The 14,754-nt window shown below is 45.5% G+C and overlaps 1 protein-coding gene across 14 annotated transcripts in view; it reads right to left on the bottom strand.

The window, feature by feature from the left end:
* Positions 1-14,754, bottom strand: part of Kif1a (kinesin family member 1A) — an 83,604-nt gene that overhangs the window by 66,058 nt on the left and 2,792 nt on the right. The window lies entirely within an intron of this gene.

The following is a 14,754-nucleotide window of genomic DNA, read 5'->3' as shown; positions in this document are numbered from 1 at the left end:
ATTTTTTTGTTTTGTTTTGTTTTCTGGTTGAACTTGTGCAGATTTTGAACATGAGTAACAATGGGTATATCAGCTTCACTCCAGGGCAGGCTGCATGCTCAGGAATAGTTCACCAACCCAAAACAGACTCTGTTACTGTCTTTTTGTTTTATTTACTTGTGTGTGTGTCACGGGTGGGGAAGGAGTATATGCTTTCTCTTGTATTGTTTAGGTTTGGTTTTTAAGGGAAAGAATATGAAGTTGGGTGAGTAGACAGGAGGAGAGAGCTAGGAGGAGCTAGGGAAGGAGAAAGGATGTGACCCACGTACATTGTCGTGCATTGTAAGAAAAATCTTCTAACTAAATTTTAAAAAGAAGAAAGCAGTGAGCCTCACACCTACAGGGCTCCTCAGGCAAGGGTTAGACACGGACAGGTCTCAGTCTGCTCCTGGCCCTGCCTCTCCCTGGCTATGTGACTGACCCATGGGCTGTGGCAAAACACAAGTGGTCAAAGGGCAGGGTTGAAACCAATGGCCCCATATACAAGCTGGAACTGGGTCGTGATGGGCCCTCAGTAAATAGCTCTTCAGAGGCTGCAGGAGAGGGACAGATCCCCCTACTACTGAGGGTGGACAAATCCACCTACAACAAAGCCTGGTGAGAGCTGGACTTGAGCTCACTCCTTCACGGCAGCCCCTGCAGTCCCAAGACACGGTGCCCTCCCCTCTTTGAAAGCATGCACCACCTTCCCCAAGTCTATGAGTGACAACCCAAGAAGGGCAGATGATCTCTGTTTCCTTGTGTTGACGTCCTAGCTCGGGAGGAGAGTGGGGCACAGGCGAGCCCTTGAAGCCCTAGGACAAGTGTGCATATGCAGAATGCAGAAGCACACCTTGTGCCAGTTAAGGTGGTATTCTGTGATAGAATAACCCCAAGCCCAGAAATAGGAACTCATTCGAGAGGAAGAAACTGTTTATGAGAACAGATGACATGGTAAGTTCTTCATTCTCCTCAAATTTAGTCTCACAGATGCTCAATCCCTGTGACCCAGATATTCCTGACAGGATTTTCAGTGAAATCTGGCAAGATAAGATTTTTGGAAAATGAGGATGAAGAATGGGCTGCACCCCTCCCAGCCGTCACATACACTACAAAGCTGTGCTCATTTAAAGGCTGGCAATGGCATCTGATCTCGTCTTATTTCTGTGACTGTGATAAAACAGACCAAAAGCAGCATGGGGAGGAAAGGATTTATTTGGCTGATACTTCTAGGTGGCAATCCATCCCTGAGGGAAGTCGGGACAGGAATCTGAAGCAGAAACCATGGAGGAACGCTGCTTGTTGGTTCTCTCGCAGGCTCATATCCAGCTGGCCACTGCCTGGGGAGTGGTGTCACTCGCAGTGGACCAGTCCCTCCTGCATCAGCTAGTAATCAAGACAGCAGCCTACAGGCATGCCCTCTAGGCCATCTGACTTAGGCAGTTCTCCAATCCAGGGGTTTCCTCGCCAGTGACTCTAGGCCAGTGGTTCTCAACCTATGAGTCACGACCCTGTTGGGGGAGCTAACTATCTTTTCACAGGAGTCACTTAAGGCCATCAGAAAACACAGATATGTATATTACAGTTCATAACAGTTGCAAAATTACAGTTATGAAGCATCAACAAAAATAATTTTGTGGTTGGGGGGTCACCACAATATGATGAACCATATTAAAGGGTCTAAACATTAAGAAGATTGAGAACCACCGCTCTAGGCTATGTCAATTTGTCAATCAAGTCAAAGCTGATTAGAACAACACCTAAGATGGAGGGTCTCTGAAAACAGAGCAGGTCCATAGACTCTGACACTGACACACTAACATGCTCTCTCTCTCTCTCTCTCTCTCTCTCTCTCTCTCTCTCTCTCTCTTTCTCTCTGGAAACAATAATGTTTTACAAGATAAGTATTGGGGGACTGAAGAGATGGCTCAGCAGTTAAGAGTACTGGCTACTCTTGCAGAGAACCCAGGTTTGATTTCCAGAATCCACACAGCAGCTCAAAACCGTTTGTTGTTCTGATGTCCTCTTCTGGCCTTCATAGACACTCACATATGTGGTACATAGACATGTATGCAGGCAAAACACTTATACATATACAATGAAGAATAAAGTAAGGTCAGCATTGGGCAACTGGTTATGCCACATTTAAGCAGAAGGGGAAGCTTTCTTTTGGAAGCACAAATACACAGGGCTGCTCCCACTCTGGAACAAAGAAACAGAGCGGTCATTTCAGAAACCAGCATTCCTGGCTCTGGCAGGTGGGCAGCTGTTGCAAATAAAATGTTCAAGTCTGCAGCAAAGGATTCAGAAAGTTACTGAAGCAGTGTGAGTACAGGCCAAGATTCCAGGGCAGGGGCTCCAGGGGCTGCTGGGAGAGAGAACACTGAGCAGAGCTGGCTCCCAGCCCATTTGCATTCTGGACACGTGGTGAGACGCCGAGAGATTGGAGTCTTTCCAGGCAGAGAGCTGTTGCTGAGTGACAGAAAAACCTGCAGGACTGTGGTGGAGGAAAAAAAAAACAGGAAGCCAAGATCTCAGAAGGAAGTGGAATGCCAAGGTGGCCACACAGGCAGCCATTCCATGAAGACATTTGGAAAGTTCTAAACCAAAGGTGTAAAATTTAAGAGCCCAAGCCCAAAGCATCTGAAAGTCAAAGACTTCCAGTGTTAGGAAAGTGCTCCAGACTACAGAAGTCATAGAGGCCAGTCTCAGAAGCCCATAAATGTGCAGCAGAGCTCGGCAGACAAGGTCCCATAAATGAGACCTGCCACCGCCTGGCCTCAACTGGCCTGTGACTTGAGTTTCTAGAAGAGGCATGCCACCTGCAATGGGGCACAGCAGTGTCAGGGTCTGGACATCTCGGTCAGCATCGTGAGCCCTGACAGCAAACATTACAAGGCTTGGGGCTGGAGAGATGGCTCAGCAGTTTAAACAGCTTGCTGCTCCTGCAGAGGACTGAGATTCAGTTCCCAGCACCCACATAGCAGCTGGAAGCCATCTGTAATTCCAGTTCTAGAGGATCCACTGCCTTCTTCTGGTGTCCTCCTAGGGCACATACATACAGATATGCAGACAAAACATTTATGCACATAAAATAAAAATAAATAAATATTTAAAAGGGAGTCTGGGAGTTGTCATTAAAGTAAAAAGTTGCAGGGCATTAAGGGACGTGAAGAGGAAAACCAAAACTTCGGGGTGGGGGAGGCTTCACACTAGATGGTTCTACAGACCTAGGAACTATCAGCATGTTAAGATCATCATGACCAGCATGTTCAAAACACAGGGCACAGGGAGACAGGCTGCCAAGAGGGGAAGAGTTTTACCAGATTAGTTTTTTGGTTTGAAGTTCAAAAAAATATTTATCTTATATGCATGAGTGTTTTGCCTGGTACCCATGAGGCCAGAAGAGGGCACCAGATCCCCGGAACCTGGAGTTGTTACGTTAAGTATGGATGGATGGTTGTGAGCACCATGTGGATGCTGTGAGCAGAACCTGCATCCTTTGCAAGATCAACAAACACTCTAACTTTGGATCTGTCTCTCCAGCCCCAGGATTGGAAACTACAAAGGATCAAAAGGAAATTCTCAAACTAAAAAAAATTCAGTGACCAAAACGAAAAGGCGAAGACGCTGTATAGAACTGAGTGAGCAGGACAAGTAGCAATATGGGAGTCAAGGGGACGTGTGTAGTGGAGACTCAAAAGATAAAAAGATAAGAGCTCAGGTGGGGTGGGAGGCTTAGTCCGATTATGTCCCTCTCAGCTTCGTATGCTGAGAATCTAACCCCCAAAGTGTTGGAACATCTGGAAACAATCTGGGTCAAGAGGATGAGGTCTCCATGTGGCTTAGCTCATTTATGAAGGAGACCTGAGAGGGAACCCAGGCTGCTTCCTCCATATGAGGACACAGCAAGAAAGTGCCAGAGAGTGGGCCTGCCTCAGGCACTGAGTGCACCTCAACACAGCCTTCCAGCCTCCAGACCTGCAGGAAGTGAATCACTACTGTTCGAAGAGACAGCAGAGCAACACCTAGCACAGTCATGAGCCTCGGAAGCTGCTGCCACCGCCCTGTCAGTTGGTGGTCCCTGATGGCTCTTGCTCTACAACAGCCAAACGACTCCCATTTGCCTGTTGCTGCTTTTGCTTTCTGTACCTTGGGGTCGTCTCTGAAAACTCCCTGCTGGTTCTGATGTCCAGGAGCACCCTATGTCATCAGTACTTTCACATCTCAGATCTTACATACAAGTACTCACTTAACCAGTTTGGAGTTACTTATACTGAGTAAGAGACAGGCTCTACTTTCATTCTTCTGCACACGGACAACTGGCTGTCTGAGCACTACTTATGATAGATTGTCCTTTTCCGTGTGTGAGTGTTCTTTTTTGTTTTTGGGTTTTTTTTTTGTTGTTGTTGTTGTTTGTTTGCTTGCTTATTTGTTTGTCTTGAGACAAGGTTTTCCTACACAGCCCTGGCAGTCCTGGAACTTACAAGCTGGCCTCAATTCCTGTGCTGAGATTAAAGCCATGCACTCCCACTCAGCCCATGTGTACCCTTATACTTTTGTCCACAGCAGCTGGCTGTAGATGTGGGGCTTACTTCCAGATCTCCATTCTGTCCCATTTGTCTGTGTACCTATCTGCATTTACGTCACTGTCATGCTGTTTTGATTACAACAGATATGCAGTATATTTTTATTTTAGGCATTATAATCCCTTCTGCCCCTCTCCACCCACCCCACCCCCCCACAACTACCTCCAATCCTGCTTAAAATAGCCTTGACTTATTTAGAGTTTATTTTGGATCCATGTAAATCAGTCCTGTGATTTTTCTAGTTCTCTGAAGAATATCACTGACGTGTTTGTTTTGTTTTTGAGGGAGGGTCTCTTGTACCCCATGCTGGCCCCAAACTTGCTATGGAACTGAAGATGACTTTGAACTGTATCCTAATCTTCTTGCCTCCTCCTCCCAAAAGCTGAGATTACTGGCGTGTGCCATCATGCCAGCTGTCGCTTACATTTAGATGGGGATTACATTGAATCTAAATTTCTTGGAAGATATGGACATTTTAACAATGATAGCTATTTCAACCAAAAAAATAGGATGTCCTGGTGTGTGTGTGTGTGTGTGTTAGGTGTATATGAGTTCATTGATACTGTGTGTCTTCTTTAGTTTCTTTCATCAGTGTTTTGTAATTTTCATACTAAAAATTGTAATGGAAATTTTGGTTTCTTTTAAACTCAGTTATGTTGTATAAATATTTTTGTGTGAGATTTCAGTTTGGGCTTTAGTTTGTCAACAGCTGATAATTGTCTTGTGTGGGGTGTGGTCTTTGCCAGCTGATAATGGCCTGCCTCATGCAGCAGGAAGAAGGGCTAGGACTCCGAGTCTGGGACTCTGAGGTTATAAATATGAGAGCCCGGAGAGAGAAGGTGTGGCCTGTGGCAGTTTGGAGAAGCCAGAGACTGAGGTGCAGTGGTTTGGAGCAGAGAGAAACATTTCAATGTAGTGGCCTGGAAGAGACCGCTGTTGGCGGAGATTGGTGTAGCCCCTAAGAACCCATCAACCCTAAGGAGCCAAGAGTAGCAAAGCAGTCTGCACCCCCCTCCCCACTAACCTTCGCTCTCCTCCCTAAGGTTTGGGGTGTGGAAGAGAGAGGCTTTAAGGAACCCCAAATAATACAAGAAAAAATTCCCAGCATCACACTGTAAAGTGATGACGAGAGTCTGCTCGGTGGCTAAGAGCACTTGCTCTTACGGAGGTTTAGTTACCAGCACCGCACTGTGGTTCACAACCATCTATAACTCCAATTCCAGGGACTCCAGTCCTCTCCTCTGACCTCTGTGAGCACCGGGCAGGCTTGTGCTGAGCATGCATACAAGCAGGCAAAACATTCAAGCACCTAAAATAAAATACTTCTAAACAAAGAGAAAAGTGGTGAGGACGGGCACCTTAGTCTTGTGTAGAGCTTAAAGAAAGCTCCCAGCTTTCCCCCATTGAATGTAATGTTAGTTGCAAGCTTATTATTAAAGTTCTTTATCATGATATGTTCATTATGCATCTAATTTTTCTCAGTGTGGTTTGTTTATTTCATAGCAGGAAGTTGAATTTCATCAGCTGCCTTGCTTTATCTGCTGAGATGACATTTTGTTTTTCATTTTGTTGATGGTGACTGGCTTTGGTGACTTACATACTGAACCATCCTTGCATCTCTGCGAAGAATGTCACTTGACTGTGGTATAATATCTTTCCAATGCTGTTGAAGATTTTTACTTCTATGTTCATTAAGGATCTTTTCTTTCTTTTTACTTATAGGATTTTTTTTCTTGATGGTAGTTTTCTTCATTTTATGTAGGAATTTGGTTGTTCTGTTGCCCTGTGTTCTCTCCTGTTTGCTATCCTCAGGGAAAACCAGCTCCTTTCCTCAGTTCTAGTTTATGTTCTTTTCCAGTGGAATTTCAGGACAGAGACCATGAATGGCTGAATCTCAAAAAACATGACATTGAAATAAACAAAACACAAAGGGTAAACCCCAGAACTGTCTCTTCATACAGTGCTTAAAATAATAACGAGTAAGCCCGTTATTTCGCTTAAGAAAGATAGCTTTTAAAAAGCCTACACAAGGATTGGAGAGATGGCTCAGAGGTTGGGGACCCTGGCTGTTCTTCCAAAGGTCCAGACTTCAAGTCCCAGCACCCACGTGGTGGCTCACAACCATCTGCAACGTGACCACCTGGATCTGGCGCCCTCTTCTGGCCTGCAGGCACAAATGCAGCAGAATGCTGTATAAAAACTGGTGGTTTTTCTAAATAAATTCAGTACATCATTTGATTTTTCTGTGATACTAACTTTATAAGAGCTATTTTTAGCTCAGAGAGGCTAAATGAGTTCATAGAGTTCATAGACCAAATGAGTTGGTCTCTATGAGTTCAAAGACAGCCTGGCCTACATAGTGAGTTCCAGAACAACCAGGGCTACACAGAGAAACCCTGTCTCGAAAAACCAAACTGGGTATCACCACACACACACACACACACACACACACACACACACACACACACACACCTGTAATCCCAGCACGTAAGCACTTAAGAAGCTGATGTAGTTTAGAGTTCTGTACCTGCCTGAGCTACATGTCTCCAAGCAAACAAAAACAAAACTCATTTTTGGTCATCCATTTCTGGTTTTTGATTTTGTTTTGTTTTGTGTGTGTGTGTGTATGTATGAAGACAAGAGTAAGTTTGTCACTAAAATGAACATTTCTCAGTAGAGAGAAGAAGAGTAGAGGAGACAGCCACCTCTGGCATACATTACAGAGCACCTGGAAATCCAGGACAAATGACACACATCAGAAACAAGAGAGAAAACCTACCCAGGAAACAAAAATGAATGAAAAGTGCATAACTAACACTACTGAAATAAGGGTGCCCTGTCAGCAAGAAGGCAAGGGCCCTTGCTGATGCCAGGCACCAGAGAACTGGGACCACGTGCCAGCAGGCAGACCACTCGTGACTGCAAACATCACTGCAGGAGAGCTGATCTCCTAAAGCTACACCCTCAGTGACTGCAAGGCCAGGAGATGTTCACCATTGAAGGGACACACACAGGGGATTGTTTCAACAACATTCAGACAGAAGGACACCAGGAGTGACAAAGCTAGAGTTTCTGGGAATCTAAGGCCATGGCTTGTCCTCACAGAGTTGCAGTTTAAAACTGAGAATACCTGTGTGACCCACGGCACCCAGGCTGATCTCAACGTCAGGTCTGAAGCCCTGGTGACAACAGTCACAGACCTTTCTGTAAAGTACCCCACCCATGCTCCCCAACTCCCATCTCCCCAGTACAGATGGCCAGCCATATGTAAGCTCAAAAATCATAGATTGCCAAGCAAATGGAGAAGCAATTAATTTCACTAGATTCAAGGGATGAGGGAGGGAGAGAGGAATCAGGCATCAGATTTTTAAATGCCCAGACTCAGTTGCCTTAAATGTTTCCTAAAGAAAGCAGTAATTGGAAACTCACAAAATATGAACTCTTAGAAATTTAAAACTTAGAAGGTCATAAAGGAACTCCCAATGACTTACAGATTGTGTCAAATGGATCACTTCACTTGAAAATAAACTTAAATAGTCATAACAACAACAAAACCCACATATTTAGAAATTTTAAAATAAACTTTTAAATAATGGATACATCAAAGAAGTCATGATGGAGCTACTGAAATTCTTAGCAAATAGTAACGAAAATACTATTAGCAGAATGGGGCTCCCACTTCCAGCCAGGATGGAGTCATGTGGCCCAGATTTAGCTCTCAGAGTTTGGGTGGGAGGAGGAAGTCGGAAAGTTCTGGAAAGGAAGAGACTGCTCACAACTCCAGATATTTGCCAGTGATGCCCCTGAACCTTGCACAGTGTCAGCCCATGGCCATGTGATGCAGAGACAAAAGAACAGCGCAGTTGAAGGCGAAACAGTCCCCAATGTTTGCACCAAGTAAGGAGGTATTTATGATCCAGTCATTCAGGATAGCGTCCTCTCTGCCCCAGGAATTCCATGGAGACACCAAAAAACTCTGTCTTAGTTGGGTGAGTCTGTGCCTCCCTACAGGAAATATACTGTAGAGAAGTTTAATGGGCTTTGGTGGACAAAGCTGTCCCTCCAGAGAGCTGCCAGCCTGACAGAGCAACATCCAAGCACTCTAGAGGTAAAATGGATAACTCAGGCCACAGGGTAAAAACCACCTTTAGAGCCAATAAATATTAGATGTTCCAAGAAGGAGGAAAACCTGTAACTAAGGAAAAGCCAGTGAGCAAAACCACAGACTTTTCTAAATTATTAGATATAATTGAGTCAATTATTTAAAAATTCACCCACAAGCCAGGCACCATGGTGGGTGTCTACATTTTTAGCACAGAAGAGAATGAGGCCAGAGGATCATTTGAGCCCAGGAGTCTGATAACAACCAGGGCAACAGGGCAAGATTCTACCTCAAGAAAAGAACTAAATTAAATAATGTAAATATGAAGTATTATGTTGAAGTATTATGATTTTTATATAAATATTATACTTACATATCATAACAATAAAGTATAAATTTGCCAACAAACTAGACAAAAAACTAGTAGTATTTTATAAGTGGGCTCCACCATACATTTTTTTAAAAATAATTCTAATTTTATATAGACTTTACAAGAAAAAGGGCATGGAAGAGAAATGTGGAGAGAAAGTATATATTTCCAATTTATTCACTGAGACTAACATAACTTTGGTGACAAATTAAGTAAGGAACATTAGAAAAATAGATATTATAAATCAGTTTCGCTAATGAACATAGATTCCGGAGTCCAGAAGAGTTAGTGCCAGAGATGGCAAGATGGCTCAGTGGGTTAAGGCACTTGCCACTAAGCCTGTCAATCACAAGCACCCACATGGTGGAAGGAGAAAACCAACTAACATGAGTTGTCTTTTGGCCCCCACAGGCATGGCAATGGCTCTCAAGTGCACTAACACATACACGATAAATAAACAAATGTAATTTTAAATTTTTAATTAGCAAGAAAACCTGGAACTCCTGAAATATTGGCATAAATCTTAACAGGGACATCTGTTATTGTGATTCATCACACACCCAAGAAACAGGGGAATGTATGACACCCTCATAGATATTTTTTTAAAACAATTAAGTCAGTAGTCTTCTACACCCACATATAATAAATCTCTGAGCAATATTTGAAGAAAACGATTTTTAAATCCCAGAAGCCATCCACTGAAACCCACCCAAACAAGTCAGTGACTTGGAAAAAAGATCGTTCCATCTATAACAAACTTGGGACCAGCCCAGGTGACTGCCACTACTTCTGCTTAACTGTTACAGAAGCTCCAGTCACACAGTAAGACAGAAAAAACAACAAACAAAGATGAGAGAGAGACACAGAGAGAGCATGTAGACAGTCACCATTCAGTCTAGTTGCTTATTTGCACAGACATCATGACTTCCCACAAATCATGAGCAAGAGCAAATCTTCAGCAAGATTGCTGGAAATCTACATGTAGATACACACCAGGTCAGAGAATTAAAAATATCTTACAGTGCCATTTAAAGTACTGTCCAAACTACAAAATACCTAAAGGCCTATAAAATTTTCATGAAGAAAAATGTAAGACTTTACCAAAAACGTGACAGAAGGTCTAAATAAAGACCTATGACTTTTTCCTCTCTGTTTCTGTGCCCTTTGTATGTACTGTGTGTGTATGGTGCTTACAGGTGCATGCGGGGGTAAATGGGGGCAGAGGTCTCACTGACCCTGGGGTTCACCCATTCAGCTAGAACTGGCTGGCTGGCATGCCCCAGGAGCCTTCCGGTCCCTGCTCCCTACCATTCGGATTACAAGCAGGAACCTCCCACCCCCTACTGTGCTGGGGATCAAGTTCAAGTCCTCCTGTTTGCCTGGCACAAGCTACCTCCCCGGCCAGGGCTGACCTTTTGTGAAAAACAAAAATCTCAACTATGTTGCCTTTTATGTAAATTGATCTAAAAATTCAAATGCTATCTTAATCTCTTTTAGTAAAGTTAGCAACTTGCTTCTAAAAACGTGTGTGGGAGAATATGAATATGGCAACAACAGCAACAAGTATGAAGGAAACAGACCGTGGATTCACTGCCCCCGGGGCTACAGCTTGAATTTGCACTTCCCAGCCTCAGCCCATGTAGCTTACACTATTGGGAGGTGATGTGACTTTTAGGAGAGGACCTAATGGGTGGTCTTCCAGTCACTCTGTCTCTCTCTTAAACAAGAAGTAAAAAGTGGCCTTGCTACAGCGAACTCCTGCATGACGCCTCAACATAGGCCCAAAGGAATGCGTCCACTCAACCTTGGACCCAAACCCTGAACCTTCCTAAACTTACTTCTCCATTTGTAAGTCAATTCTGTTGGGTATTTGTTGTAAGAACAGCTAACAAATTTGGTTTCAGCTATCTGGAGAGTCAACCATATCTGCAAAACTAAGTAGATACTACATTTTAAACTTGTTAAGGCTTGTGATTTTAATAGCTCCACTTCATTATGAACTAATGTTAGCCTCTCACTGTGCTCATCCCTTAAACTAAATTTTATCAGATACACATAAATAAGGGGTTTATGTGGGGTTGTGTCCTACCATGGTTTAAAGCATGTACATTGAGTCTTGGGATGTGTCCCATGCAGATCAGGAGTTACACGGTCTCAGGTATTACATGACAGCTACAGAACCTGGATCAACACATGCAGAAAGCAGACAAGTATGTGGGCGAGCATGAGTAGCAAGTGCCCTCGGCCACCGGGGAAGAATGAGACTCTGCAAAGAACACGTGAGTGCCTCCCTGGCAACCCAGAAGCCTTTGCTTCAGGATCTGTCTACCTTTAAGATAGAGCAGTGGGCTGATATGCACACACACACACACACACACACCAGGGACATTGAAGAATACAACATCAACAGGTTCTACTCCCTGAGCACTGAATCATTTCAAAGAACATGACAGCAAAATCTGAAATGGGTTTTCTTCACATCACAGTGGATGCACAGAGTCAAAGCAGGCCAGTCCATACCCAAGACTTCCAAAGAGCGAGGACAGGACCCTCAGACAATTGACAATCAGGCCTGCCAGTCACACTGAGACCTCATAAAATCAGAGGAGTGCCGTAGAGTGAGCCTAGTGATGAGAAAAAGGGGCCCGGGTGCCCTGCAGTGATGAAGTGAAGCAGAGAACAGATACTTGGGTGCTAATATTCCCAGGACTCACATTCAGACACCCAAAGAAGTCAGAGGAAGGTGAGGGGCATAGAGCTAAACACGAAACTCTACCCCACTGCCACCATCCACCTCAGAGCAGGCAGCACCACTGGGACCATCAGCAGACAGCTGAATGCTTTTTTCCCCACAAATATCACAGAGCACAGCCTTCAGGGCAGAAGTTGGGACTGGAACTCTGGTGCTAGGTGGGTAACTTGGCAGCAGCCATCCTGTCACCTGGGCCTGAGCCTGCAAATAATCCAGTCAGAGCTCCGCTCAGAGGAAGCGGTGTATCACAAAGCACTCTTCTGTCACTGGACCTCCCGAGACGCGTGTGCACCAATGAGGACTCCAGCCTCTATGAGTGCAGCAAATGTGCACAGTGAAGGGCTTGAGGACAGCAGCAGAAAAATGGACACCATGGGAAAGGGAAGCCACAGACAAATATAACAAGCAAACAAAACCCCAGCTTACATACTCAAGTGCTTTAGGAAGAGCCACCTTCCACTGTAGGAACAGGATGCTCTGAGGTGGGAGGGATTAGAGTTAACGAAGGCAATGTGTTAGAAATACTGGAAAAGGAGACATACAGACTTTCAGACCAAGAACTGGAAACAGAAGTCTAAAAGTTGCCCATTCAACAGAAAAGATAAGGACACAAATGTGGAGGGGGAAAAGCAGCAGCACAGGAATCTGAGGAAGAAAGGAGGGGAAAGGTGGGAGGATTGTAAAGCTACGAAGAAGAGGCCTGGTCTCCCATTCGAATGGCCCAGAAGCACCGTTACAAACAAAAACCCACTGAAGTCGATCCAAATAGAATCCCATGGAAAATGAAGAATTCAGGGAGAGGAGAGTTACAGACAAAGGCTCTCACAAGCACCCAGATGTCCAGGTCTCTGAAGCTGTGGCCTCCCAAGTGCTGAGGAAATGACTCACAGAAAGATGAGGATGAGGCAGAGCCCCCTCACACATCCTAGATTCATGCGTCATTTTCAATAAGTCTCCCAAGGATGCGCCCCAGCAAAACAAGATAGAAAAGCATAAACAGACAGCCAAGGGGACAGAATCAGACACTCAAACTGACAGAAGGCAGTGACCAGTTGCAGAAGGTGGTGAGTGTTAGGCTAAGTGTAATCAGCCAGAAAGAAGGAGGTGGCTCCCAGGGCTGGGGGGTCAGGAAAGCAGGGACTCAGCTGAGCTGCAGAATCCTGGAGACAAGAGAAACCCACTCAGTTAAGGAGAAGAATATCTGAGGTCTAGAGAAAAGAAATCCCTGACCAAGAATGTCTTGCCAGGGGCTGGACAGATGGCTCAGTGGCTAAGAGCACTGGCTGCTCTTCCAGAGGACCAAGGTTCAATTCCTAGCACCCACATGGTGGCTCACAACCATCTGTAACTCCAGTGCAGGGACACCGTCTTCTGGCCTCCTCAGGTACCACCCATGCACAGACATACATGCAAACAAGACACCTGTACACATAAAACTACCAAGCACAGAGGTAATGCACAGACAAGCAAAACTTCAGGCCAGTGTTCTTCCATGCTCCGCCATGCCGTAGGAGCACCTGTTGTAGTGGCTACAGATCTGCCCCATGCTGGGACCCACAGCTACAGTGGCCTAGACTGAGAAGCAGGCAGAAAGTGAGCACCAATCATACAAGGCAGCTGAGTCTCCTGACCCCCAGGGCAGCAGCCGGGGGAGCTGGCGCCCACTGGCCCTGTCTCTTACGGTCTTACTCTGAAGTGGTGACAGGTGTGACAGGCAACTGAGGCCCACTTGAAGGTGGCTGGAAGTGAGGAGTCTTGGCACCTCACTGGGACATTCTGGACATCACCATCCCCAGAGGCCAGCTCAAGGAGAGGGGTCTTTGGGGACAGTCAGGGGCTACTGTGACCCCTAGAGCTTCCCCCAAGAGCCAGCCTCAAAACTTCACAGAACCAAGATTACCCCAGTTGACAGTGCAGTGGCAGCTTACCATGAGCTTTTGATATCAAAGATGAACTCACTGAGTATTGCTGAACAGCAGGAGGTGACATTATGCCACCACCCCTGGAAGGGGCAAGTAGTGGAGGCGTAAGAGAAAACGGGAGGACAGAGGGGAAGGATGGAAGGTAGACAGAAGGCACTAAAAGAGCAGCAATTGTTTGGGGCCTGGAAAAGTCAAGAATGACTTCTTCTGAGCCTCAGGGTCTGTATCTGAGTAACGGGGATGGCACCATTTCCTCACTGACATCTGAAAACATCTGATAATGGAATGCACACAATAGCACAATGTCATGTCAGTGTCCCCTGCCTTCGTCCCAGCCCCAAGCCTGCAGGAGAGAGGAGAAATGGGGAGGCGGGGTTCTGCACTCTGTGTGCAAGCTTTCTGAAGGAGGGAGCACCCAAAAGGCCTTTCAGGATGACAGAGAAGATTTGGGCAGGAAAAACAAAAAAACAAAACAGGGGACACTGAATGTATGTGTGTCTCCACATGTGTGTTTGTGTGTGCATGATTGTTACCTGTGCAGATGTGTGCACATATGAACGTGCTATGGTGTGTTTGTATCTGGTGTATGTAGTCCCAGCTCCATAAGGTAAATGTGGGGAAGATAAAGCCTTTAGGATCTCAATGGCCCTGACCTCTCCTGTGGCCCTCCTCCCTGAGCTGACCTCCGGTCTGTCCCAGCACAAGGTTAGTGGTACCCAGGAAGTCCTAGATGGGTGCTAGAAGTTCTGATTCCACCTCTGCCTGTCAGCCATCCTTAGATGGGCAACAGCTGCCTTCCCTACTTAGCACCACTCAAGATGATGAGGAGAGAGGGGATCAGTGGGAACCAGCTTCTAGACAACCTGAACAGGGGCTACTCGGCTACTTAGTGTCCTGACCCCAACTCCCACCTGCTTCTGGAACCAGAGCCGTCACTTCTGCGGGGCCCTAGCATGGGCTTGGAGTATCTGGGTAGGTGGAGCAAGTCCTGAAGTCTGAGC

This window comes from Psammomys obesus, unplaced genomic scaffold (genome assembly GCF_907164565.1).
Source record: "Psammomys obesus unplaced genomic scaffold, mPsaObe1.curated_primary_1811, whole genome shotgun sequence".
Classification (NCBI taxonomy): domain Eukaryota; kingdom Metazoa; phylum Chordata; class Mammalia; order Rodentia; family Muridae; genus Psammomys; species Psammomys obesus.
Note: the sequence above shows the minus strand (reverse complement) of the source record. Positions and strands in the feature narration are given on the sequence as shown.